The 12,728-nt window shown below is 40.5% G+C and overlaps 1 long non-coding RNA gene across 1 annotated transcript; it reads right to left on the bottom strand.

Moving 5' to 3' along the window:
• Positions 1-7,876: 7,876 nt before the first annotated feature.
• Positions 7,877-9,259, bottom strand: LOC135513578 (uncharacterized). Its single transcript, XR_010451561.1, has 2 exons — positions 9,094-9,259; positions 7,877-8,408 (listed from the first exon to the last, which is right to left on the bottom strand). It is a non-coding gene; the product is annotated as an uncharacterized LOC135513578 (long non-coding RNA).
• Positions 9,260-12,728: the final 3,469 nt, after the last annotated feature.

Genomic DNA, 12,728 nt, shown 5'->3' with positions numbered 1-12,728 from the left:
CATCTGAGGTCAATTTCAAGTCTAATAGCAAACGGTCTGACTATTTATGTAAATAAGGTATTTCTGTTTTTATTTTTAATACATTTGCAAATATTTCTAAAAACCTTTTTTCATTTTGACATTATAGGGTATTGTGTGTAGATTGATGAGGAATTGTTTTTACTTAATCTATTTTAGAAAAGGGCTGTAACGTAAGAAAATGTGGATAAAGTCAAGGGGACTGAATACTTTCCAAATGCACCTTACATAGAGTAACTGACTTTAAATACAATCAAATCCAATTGCTTGCCTGACAATCAGTTTCTAAGCAATTCGAAGCATCTGTTAACCACAATTCCTAGCATCACCTTTTGTCCCTATAAAAGTTACAAAGACAGAACAAAGGAGGAGACAGAGAAAGAACAGACCGCGCACGGCCGTGTAATTCACATCTGATAGCACTAACAGAGCCTGCCAGATGTAATGTGGATTCCATTCAGTGCCAGGGTACAGCCCCATTGCCAACCCCAGCCTGTCAGATTCCTGAGAGTCATTACTGAGTTGAAAATGGGTCTAGTCTCCCTGGAGAATGTGAGAGCTCTATACTCTAAAACAGAGGGAAATGTGTCTGTGACTGTGCTAGGGCTTTTTGGACACCTAATTATAATCCATAGCAGACAGGGGGAGTGTTTGATTTGAGATGGTCAAATATGCCCAGAAATAAGCATTTGATGGATACACATGCAGTAGTTATACCGCTGACTGTTTCTGTGTATTGGAGAACAGGTGGTTATGTGTGAGGTTTAAGGAGGAATGACAATTGGAAACTTGATCTTACACTGCAAGGGATAATGACTATTGCAGACATAAAAAACATGCACTCTGGTTACGCAATGTGATATACTGTGTTGGGGAAGCTACTCTGAAAATATAGTTTACCAAGCTACCATTATTGTCTACCTCACCCATATTGTATTATTATTATTTTTAAGTAGTGTGTATTTTAAGTCGTTAGCTACAGCGCTAACCAAAGTATTTAACTGCTTAAAACACTACCAATATTTTAATTTAGTTTAACTACCACCAAGCTACTGCAAAATGGAGTTAAATTACTAGTTTAACTACACCCCTCCCCAACACTGGTGATATGCTGTATTGTATAGTAAGTATATTGATATATTGTGTAGACATTAAATATTGAGCACACTTTTTCCTCTTAAATATGTGATGTAGGGGGTCCCCGGATTTTTTCAGTGGTCCGCAGAAGGAAAAGGGTTGAGAAACCCACCTTTAAGTAATGCAAAAAAAATAGAGGGATTCACACATAGAGGCTGTCTGCATTGATTCAAAGTATAGGGTGTACAAGCATTACTCAAAGGAGCAAACGCACAGATATACCTACTGTATTCTGCTGTACACATCATTCAACATAACCCTGTGAGGAGGGCATTTCACTACTATTCTCCTATTTTAACACTTACACCATCTATATTAGTTAATTCATGTCCACCAAAGAAAATATCTAAATATCGACGGATCACCACAGATTTCTTTCTTCTAATACTTGTCTTGGGTTCACTAGTTTCCTAGCAACCACAGTAAGACAATATTTTAATAGTTGTATTACCATGACCCATTTTTCTGGAGCAATCCAAGGCGGTTAAATATAATTTGCAGGATCAATTTAAAAGTAAATGGAATATCTAAAACTCATATAAACCTTCTGTTTCAAAGGGACTGGGAGTTGGATAAATGTTTATCCTTTTCAAAATTTAAGTGTAATAAAGCATGAACTATATGGCCAAAAGTATGTGGACAGCTGCATGGCGAACATCTCATTCCAAAATCATGGGCATTAATATGGAGTTGGCCCACCCTTTGCTGCTATAACAGCCTCCACTCTTCTGGGAAGGCTTTCCACTAGATGTTAGAAAACTGCTGTGGGGACTTGCTTCCATTCAGCCACAAGAGCATTTGTGTGGTCGGGCACTGATTTGGCCGATTAGGCCTGGCTCGCAGTAAGCGTTCCAATTCATCCCAAAGGTGTTCAATGGGGTTGAGGTCAGGGCTCTGTTCAGGCCAGTCAAATTCTTCCACACCGATCTCGACAAACCATTGCTGTATGGACCTCACTTTGTGCAAGGGGGCATTGTCATACTGAAACAGGAAAGGGCCTTCCCCAAACTGATGCCACAAAGTTGATGCCACAGAATCATCTAGAATGTCATTGTTTGCTGTAGCGTTAATATTTCCCTTCACTGGAACTAAGGGGCATAGCCCGAACCATGAAAAGCAGCCCCAGACCATTATTCCTCCTCCACCAAACTTTACAGTTGACACTATGCATTCGGGCATTTCCACTGCTCCAGAGTCCAATGAAGGCAAGCTTTACAACACTCCAGCCAACGCTTGGCATTGTGCATGGTGATCTTAGGCTTGTGTGCGGCTGCTTGGCCGTAGGAACCCATTTCATTAAGCTTCCGACGAACAGTTCTTGTGCTGATGTTGCTTCCAGTGGCAGTTTAGAACTCAGTAGTGAGTGTTGCAACTGAGGACAGACAATTTTTTACTTGCTACACACTTTAGCACTAGGTGGTCCCATTCGGTGAGCTTGTGTGGTCTACCACTTCGCGGCTGAGATGTTGTTGCTCCTAGACGTTTCCACTTCACAATAACAGCACTTACAGTTGACAGGGGCAGCTTTAGCAGGGTAGACATTGAACAAACTGACTTGTTGGAAAGGTGGCATCCCGTTGAACGTCACTGAGCTCTTCAGTAAGGTCATTCTAATTACAATGTTTGTCTATGGAGATTGCAAGGCTGTGCGCTTGATTTTATACACCTGTCAGCAACGGGTGTGGCTAAAATAGCCGATTCCACTAATTTGAAGGTGTGTTCACATACTTTTGTATATATAATGTCTCTCCCGTATCCTCAATGCATGAGCCAGCAACATGCGCTGCAATTTGTTGTTAGATCACCACCTTGTGGTCAAGATTGATCTTGGGGCAAGACTTTTATTGAACCAATCATCCATGGTAGGGTATAATAAATGTGATGTATGATGTTTTAATAATAATGAAAGGAATTGGACTTACTGTGTAACAGGCAAAGATAATAGATGGCATACAAATGTAATAATGAAGAACAATTAGCCTAGGTTGAGTAATGGTTTCAATTATTCTGAGCATTCCCATTGTCGTTTGCACAATGAAAGTTGATCCTGTCTTGGAACATGGGGATGGTTTCAGGTCTTGTGATTTTGCTCTTCTCAATGGACGTGTTGAAACTGTTATCTCTGAACATCCCACTTTTCAGATTAGGTTCTGAAAACTGCCATTAAAAGTTGCCTAATGCGATAGGGAAAATTGAACAGAATCAGGTTCAGACAGATCCGTCTACATAATCATGTTGTTTTCCACATTGTGCATTTTTTAGATTGTCATGCTGTTTATGGCACCTTTATTTCATGAACAGTTGGGTCTCTTGCCTCCATATTTGGTTTGATGTCTATTAGAATGGGTGGTTTGTCTTTGTACTGAAATAGACAACTATTGGGTCAGTGCTTTGATAATCAAAAACCAAATGCAAACATATTTTTGGGGTGTATAACATTTATTTGCAATATGGTTAAAAGAAAGGTACATTAGTTGGAAACACTAAGGCTATCTTATTGAAATATTAGGTTACTGATTATGAATGTCTAGTTTCAGGCTACTGAATTGTTGCTGTGAAATTACAAATTGCTGCAATTCAATCAAACCTACCATGGCAATGTTGCACACACACATACACCTTCCCTGAAAACTGAAAGCATAGAGGCTACCGCTACCCTGTGAGTAGTGACCATGGGAAAAAAACCACCATGCATAACCACATTGCGGGTTCAATTTAAATGATCCCCATAACAACATGAGGAAAACTCACCCAGAGACGTAATACCCACAGAGGGCACAAGGGCATGTGCCCCCTCAGAATTCTAATAATTTATTACATCTTTCAGATGATTACTAAATTATTTATGATCATAATTATTTAGAAAAAAATATCTTGGGGCACATTGACTGGAGAAGGCAAAGCATACCCCATATTCTCCCAAGTAAGTGTTTCTTCCTTGTTCCTTCCAAAGTGCAGCACAGAGGCAGGACGCTAGATACTCTACTGCAGTGGTTCCCAAACTGTGGGTAGTGCATCATCACTTCATCTTGTCATGTTAGTCATTGCATAACTTAGAGCAATGGTTCCTAACTTTCTTCGGTTACTGTACCACCAACTGAATTTAGCTCTGTCCAGAGTACCCCTGAAGTACCCCCTCATGTACATTTGACCAGTAAGCCTATGATCTCATTAGTCTTCTCAAGTACTCCCAGTGGATAGGCCAGGGACCACCAGAGGTCCTAGTACCCCTGGTTGGGAACCACTGCCTTAGAGAGCTATTTGTAACTTGTCAGAAATGTCCGGATCAACTAGCCCATGTCAGCTAACTATTTGTTATTTAGGTTTTTTAGCACATATAGTGGGGAGAACAAGTATTTGATACACTGCCGATTTTGCAGGTTTTTCTACTTACAAAGCATGTAGAGGTCTGTAATTTTTATCATAGGTACACTTCAACTGTGAGAGACGGAATCTAAAACAAAAATCCCGAAAATCATATTGTATGATTTTTAAGTAATTAATTTGCATTTTATACATAAGTATTTGATGCACAGAAACCTTTGTTTGCAATTACAGAGATCATACGTTTCATGTAGTTCTTGACCAGGTTTGCACACACTGCAGCAGGGATTTTGGCCCACTCCTCCATACAGACCTTCTCCAGATCCTTCAGATTTCGGGGCTGTCGCTGGGCAATAGGAACTTTCAGCTCCCTCCAAAGATTTTCTATTGGGTTCAGGTCTGGAGACTGGCTAGGCCACTCCAGGACCTTGAGATGCTTCTTACGGAGCCACTCCTTAGTTGCCCTGGCTGTGTGCTTTTGGTCGTTGTCATGCTGGAAGACCCAGCCATGACCCATCTTCAATGCTCTTACTGAGGGAAGGAGGTTGTTGGCCAAGATCTCACGATACATGGCCCAATCCATCCTCCCCTCAATACGGTGCAGTCATCCTGTCCCCTTTGCAGAAAATCATCCCCAAAGAATGATGTTTCCACCTCCATGATTCACGGTTGGGATGGTGTTCTTGGGGTTGTACTCATCCTTCTCCTTCCTCCAAACACGGTGCGTGGAGTTTAGACCAAAAAGCTCTATTTTTGTCTCATCAGACCACATGACATTCTCCCATTCCTCCTCTGGATCATCCAGATGGTCATTGGCAAACTTCCGATGGGCCTGGACATGCGCTGGCTTGAGCAGGGGGACCTTGCGTGCGCTGCAGGATTTTAATCCATGATGGCGAAGTGTGTTACTAATGGTTTTCTTTGAGACTGTGGTCAGAGCTCTCTTCAGGTCATTGACCAGGTCCTGCCGTGTAGTTCTGGTCTGATCCCTCACCTTCCTCATGATCATTGATGCCCCACAAGGTGAAATATTGCATGGAGCCCCAGACCGAGGATGATTGACCGCCATCTTGAATTTCTTCCATTTTCTAATAATTGCGCCAACAGTTGTTGCCTCCTCACCGAGCTGCTTGCCTATTGTCCTGTAGCCCATCCCAGCCTTGTGCAGGTCTACAATTTTAGCACTGATGTCCTTACACAGCTCTCTGGTCTTGGTCATTGTGTAGAGGTTGGAGTCTGTTTGATTGAGTGTGTGGACAGGTGTATTTTAAACAGGTAAGAGTTCAAACAGCTGCAGTTAATACAGGCAATGAGTGGAGAACAGGAGGACTTCTTAAAGAAAAACTAACAGGTCTGTGAGAGCCGGAATTCTTACTGGTTGGTAGGTGATCAAACACTTGTCATGCAATAAAATGCAAATTAATTACTTAAAAATTGGATTTTTGTTTTAGATTCCGTCTCTCACAGTTGAAGTGTACCAATGACAAAAATTACAGAGGGGGGGGTTGGCCAATGCTGGAACCTCTGCTCTAGCGCAGACTCTTGGGAGGTATGTTTGTAAAACTTTTTTTTCTCCAAGATTCCTCCTTGATGAATAAATAAAAGTTTTTTGGGTTTCTCTGTAATGCTAGCCACCTAGCAATTTTATGAAGTTGGCTTTAGTTAGCCAACTAGATAGGTTGCCAATCTCCCAACTCCATAACTAGCTACTACCAAGCCATTTCAGGCTATCAATCAAGTTAGAGTAGCTTGTCTAACTCACTTAGCTGGCATGCCTGCTGGCAAGGTTGATAGACTTTAGAAAAGCAAGTAATTACTAAATGTACAGAATAAGACATTCCTTTCAATCGTTTACCGATATGTTAGTAGAGATGCAGAGAAGCATATTCAGAACCACTGGTCAGGATAGACAGCTCTAGATATGCAGAAAAATACTTTGTTTAAATGTAATCTGACACCTTATATATTTCTGTATTAATTATTTATTAAGTGACTATCGATAAGTGTTATAGAATTAGGCATAATGATCACTACAGACCTGGGTTTGATCCCAGGCTGTGTCACGGTCAGCTGTGACCATGAGACAGTGTACAAACGGCCCAGCGTCTTCCGGGTTAGGAGAGGGTTTGGCTGTCCGGGATTTCCTTGTCTCATCGCGCTGTAGCGACGCCTTGTGGTTGGCCGGGCGTCTGCAAACTGACTTTGGTCGCCAGCTGGACAGTGTTTCCTCCAACACATTGGTGCGGCTGGTTTCCGGGTTTAGCGAGCAGTATGTCAAGAAGCAGTGCAATTTGGCAGGGTCGTGTTTCGAAGGATGCATGGCTCTCGACCTTCGCCTCTCCCGTGTCTGTAGGGAAGTTGCAGCGATGGGCCAAGACTAACTACCAATTGGATATCATGAGAAAGGGGTAAAAAAATATATAAAAAAATTAAACACTGGTTTTCATAGCTTCATTGTCATTTAGTGTATGAGTTTCCTCATTATTTGCAGAATCCATGATTATGAGATGAAGGATTCACATCCCGATGCACACGAGTACTGTTTTGGCTAGTTGCTACCAACACATATGTAAGTGATAAAGGTGTGTGTATTGGGGGGGGCAACTTGTCATGGTAATAGGTAGACATCTGAGTAGGGGAAGTGGCTATAATATTTCTGAACATTATTCCATTAGGCTATTTTCACAAAATGAAAAACGATAGACATATGCAATCAAAAACAGTCACAAGGCTCAGGGAATTTATTCTGCAGCTCTGTATAACATTTTAGTCATTTAGCAGATGCTCTGATCCTCCAGAGTGACTTAATGCAGTCATTTTAAAACTGACAAATGTTTTCAGAGTTCTATGGAAAATGACCTATAATTACTTACGATACGAGTAAAATATTTTTCCCTCAAAATTGTTTTTGTTAAGTAGGTTAAAAAGCAGCGTTTCTGCATTGGAACGGTGTTGGCATACCCCAACAACAGCATGGTGTGGGTGTACACTGGTCATTCAAATTGACCATTGACTGGCCATCTCATCCTCCTCCGGAATGCTGATTGGCCATCATCCTCTACGAGGAAGTAACAAGCATTTTTTAAACAGTCCGTTTGAGATACAAGATTGAGGTGGGTTTTTTGAAGTGCTAGTACTCCAATTTATGCTTTGGCCAAAAATACGAGCATAGGATGAAACAACATTATTTGGATATGAGTTACCAGAATGTACTTTTTAAAGTGACATTTTCGCAGGCTAGTTACTTTAAGATTGGTGAATTCTAAGCATACCCCCCCAATCAGTGTAAAGGCAAAGCAAGTAATGTGGTGCTCAGATCACAAACAAAGCTCAATGTTGGGGTATTTCAACTGAAGCCTTGGTAGATGCACAAGGCCTACAATGCTATTGGCTAAGCTAAATTCAAGTATTTTTATTATTATTCATTTGCATATAGCTTACAATCACAAGGTACAGAAAATTCTACATATTTCATGTAAACAACTCAACAATAATATTTAAGTAAAATGAATAGTCTGTTTATGAAAGTAGACAAAGGATTATATTAAAATGCTGTCTTTCCCCACACAAGGCCTTAGAGTTTCAAACACAGTTTTCATGAATATATCACATTTCTTGCTTTACAACAACGAGATGCATAGGAATATGGAGAACAGTGAAAGTAAGATATGGTGGTGTGGTCTGTCCCTCGTTGGCAGTGACAGCCACAGTGCATTATTACTCACGGTACGAGTTTGAGACTGGCCTAGCGCGTACCAAAAGTAATAATGGACCGTAAAGCAGGCAGATACTCTTGATCTTGTTTTTCTGTGGGACGAAATCCAAGGTTTGGTCTGGTTTAGAGGAGTCAACAATCCCAGCCCACTTTGAAATACTGCAGGCCTCCAGGTTCATTGGCTGTTGAGGTTAGAGGTAGGGGTAGCTTCCATCTATGTGAAAAAATGGGATATTAGGCTACACAACTTGATGTCAAAGGTAGGCTACATGATATCAAGGGCTCATTTTGAATAGCAGAACAATAAATAGGCCTAGAGGGCAGCTTGCAATGCGTAAGATAATAAACCAAGGCATTTGCTAGAGCATTGATCAGCACAACATGCCTAATTGAACATTTCTTTACGCAAATGTAGAAACGAATTCAGGTTTCATAGGCTATCGTTAGAATATTACAATGAACATAATTTGGCCTGTTTTTCATTGAATAATTGTCAATTACACAATTTGAAGTCGACTTCTGATCATGGGTGCGTCAACACTAGCCTTGCCAGCCGCTTAATCCTGCGAGTTTAAAGTGAACTATTCATTTAACCTCAAAGGATCAGGTGGTTTGCGAGGCTAAATCAACACACCGTGATGCAAAAAAAAAAGTTTGCGATTTTAGGCTTCATGGGGAAACATTTAGGTGTTTCAATTAATCAATTGACAAATAATAAATAGCATCTGATAAATTAAACTACCGATAACTAATAGTTTGATTATGAACGTTTTATCCTTGGTTACTTTTGCGTATCATACGACTTCATCATGATTAGAATATTATCAAACAACTGCATACTGAAGTTTCTCCTGTATTTTTTTTTCTTTTTCTAAATAATAGTTGTCCTCACAACTTACCATAGAATAGAGAACACAATGCCAAGCGTCTTGAGACTCCGTGGTTGCAGCTGCCACATCACCTCTACTCAATTGACTGACTTCAGACCTATCATCTAGGCCATCTCCCAATTTTGGTTTCATCAATATATACAAATGTGTACTTCCCTTATGTTCCCTCGCTGAATGGAGAGGACTGGTAGAGGCTGCCCGCTTTGGAAGTGCTTTTTATGCACACCTTCCTGTAGTGGCCAGGAACTTGATGGTCATTCCCAAGCCGGAATTCCTGTGTGTGTTTCCAACTGATAAAATAGTTGTGAAGTGCTAACACACTCCATCCTGCAGAAAATGCTCCATGAATGACATCTTCAAAGAACTACGTGCTGTCTAGCGTCCAGGTATAAAGCAGCATCAATGGATGTTTTTGTAGGGCTTGATACATTTTTCGTAAGTGAAAATCAAGTTCAACATTTCTAAAGGGAAATTACAAAGGTCAGAAGCCTTTTTAACTAGATACATAAAGTGCTTCCATTTCTAAATGGTAAAATAGATATGTATACAAAAATACCCTCAAAGAAAAGGTGACATTCTGTACTGTCACATCATATCAAACGTTTGATCTCAAATCCAAAATCCTGGAGTATAGAGCCAAATATATTTTTTTAATGACTTCACTATCCAAATACATATGGAAGGGAGTATATAGTTAGCTGCCTACAGTCATTGTTTCGAAGGGATATTTTTAATTCAAGACTGGGGTATAAGTCAGTGTGTGGATTGAAAACAGTGATTTATCCTGCCTCGTTAGGGTCTTTGCCGATGGCCTTTATAAAACTCTGTTAGGTCCACTTTGACGCAGATCCGTTTCCTGTGTGAGGGAGACTTTGTATTGTTCTGAGGGCCCAGAGTGCAGTATCACCATCCTCCAGTCACTTCCCGCTTCCTCTCAAACAGGAAATGCTGCCCTGCTACTTTCCACCAATATTACAGATTTAAATTCAAGTATGCTAGTTGTACAATTTTGTATTTTGAGGAGAGGACTTATTGGAACCTATTGACAGTTAGATGAGTTTCACATTGTAAGCATTCCACTGGGCACAGACATCAATTCAACGTCTATTCCAACAACGCTGATTAAACCAGTTTTTGCCCAGTGGCATTGGTCTGTTGATACAGGTGTAGGATCATAATTTTACCACTCTGTTGTTGTTAAGAATTTTCCTGCACCGCAAGATTTACATAAATTCACTATATTGCATTTTTCACGTAGCCTAATTATGGCTAGCTAATAGCCTAACCACTGAATAAGCAACATTGCAGTGGCGAGAAAAGTATGAATGGACTAAACATTAAAGTCCTGTTTCAGCAGGATTATTTTGCTGCTACAATACTGGTCAAATCAAGATCCTACACCTGTACACCTGGGATGAGAATTACTAAGTGTTCCACCAGGTGAAAAGTTTATCCCTTGCTGAAAAAACTGGTGCAAACACCTAATTAAGAGTGGAAACATCCCACTGGGCACAGACATCATTTCAACATATAGTTTTGATTTACATTTATACTGAACAAAAATATAAATGCAACATGCAACAATTTCAACGATTTTATGGAGTTACAGTTCAAAAAGGAAATCTGTCAATTAAAATAAATAAATTAGGCCCTGATCTATGGATTTCACATGAATGGGAATACAGATGTGCATATGTTGGTCTCAGACGCCTCCCCCCAAAAAAGATAGGGGCGTGGATCAGAAAACCAGTCCGTATCTGATGTGACCATCATCTGCCTCATGCAGTGTGACACATCTATTTCACATAGAGTTGATCTGGCTTGTGTTGGTTGTGGCCTGTGGAATGTTGTCCCACTCCTCTTCAATGGCTGTGCGAAGATGCTGGATATTGGCGGGAACCAGAACGTGCTTTATAATACACGTCAATCCAGAACATCCCACACATGCTCAATGGGTGACATGTCTGGTGAGTATGCAGACTATAGAAGAACTGGGACATTTTCAGCTTCCAGGTGTTGTGTAGAGATGCTTGCGACATGGGGCTGTGCATTATCATGCTGAAACATGAGGGGATGGGCGGCAGATGAATGGCACGACAATGGGCCTCAGGATCTCGTCATGGTATCTCTGTGCATTCAAATTGCCGTTGATAAAATGAAATTGTGTTCGTTGTCTGTAGCTATACCCATTCCAGAACCCTACCGCCAACATGGGGCACTCTGTTCACAACGTTGACATCAGCAAACTGCTCTTCCACACAACGTCATACAGGTGGTCTGCGGATGTGAGGCCAGTTGGACGCACTGTCGAATTCTCTAAAACAACGTTGGAGGCAGCTTATGGTAGAGAAATTAACATTCAATTCTCTGCCAACAGCTCTGATAGATATTCCTGAAGTCAGTATACCAATTGCATGCTCACTCAAAACTTGAGACATCTGTGGCATTGTGTTGAGTGACAAAAATTCTAATTTTAGACTGGCCTTTTATTGTCCCCAGCACAAGGTGTACCTGTGTAATGATCATGCTGTTAAATCAGCTTCTTGAGATGCCACACCCGTCAGGTGGATGGGTTAAAAATCACATAATTTGAGAGAAATAAGGTATTTGTACGTACAGTATAGAACATTTCGGTGATCTTTTATTTGAGGTCATGAAACATAGGATCAACACTTTACATGATGTGTTTATATTTTTGTTCAGTGTGTTTATGTTGTCAACAAACGTGAATTCGATGTGAAATCAGCATAACAAGCTAGCATGTCATTGGATTTAGGGTTAAACGTTGGATAATAAGACGAAATTCCTTTATGTTGATGACTTTGTGCAAATCCAATCAGTTTAACACTGATTCAACGTCATCAAATAAAAAAATGTCTCATTTGTCCTATATGGTTTAAACTAGGCTGTTCATATCATTTCTTGATGAAAACAAAATGATTCATATGATATTCAAAAAGTAAATAGGATATTTGACTGAATAATGAGCTAAGAGGTTTTTTAGTCTGTGCAAATGTGTTCGATACATTGTTTTTGCAAGGTCTTTTCAGTCTGTGACCTTAGTAACATGACAACTTGTCTGTGGGAGTGGTCTTGGTCATTTTTACTAACTGCACAGAGACACGTCTCCAATGCATAAATCCATTGGAGTCTAAATAAGTCTGCAGTGTTAAGGCTATAACTGAAGCCAATCAATGACCAAAGTCCAACATAAATGGTTCCCACATATTTCAAGGATCAAGAACTACTGGATGTTTTAACACATTGTCTTGTATGGCTTTTCTTTTCCAATGTTTTTCATTCTAGACAGTGTTAAAGATGTGTATGAGGAGGTGTAAATGATCCGTTTCAAATAAAGAGGGGTGGGGTCTCAATCCAGATCAGTGACATGATTTCCAGCACTGGGAGCCAAACAGGAATTCCTGGCTCCCAAGGGCAAGGCTCCTGTTACTCTTCAGAGAACTAGGAACGACCGTTTATGGGGGTTGGCTGCACATTCCCCAGCTCATCAAACATTATGATGCCTAAATTACTGTCAACACACACACACACACACACAGCAGTGTTCCGGAGGGAGATACTTGCCCTAGGGCTGAATCTGCTTGAGAAATACAGCTCAAATAGCACAGCTTGTGTTATAATAG

Source organism: Oncorhynchus masou, chromosome 25 (assembly GCF_036934945.1).
Source record: "Oncorhynchus masou masou isolate Uvic2021 chromosome 25, UVic_Omas_1.1, whole genome shotgun sequence".
Classification (NCBI taxonomy): Eukaryota; Metazoa; Chordata; class Actinopteri; order Salmoniformes; family Salmonidae; genus Oncorhynchus; species Oncorhynchus masou.
Note: the sequence above shows the minus strand (reverse complement) of the source record. Positions and strands in the feature narration are given on the sequence as shown.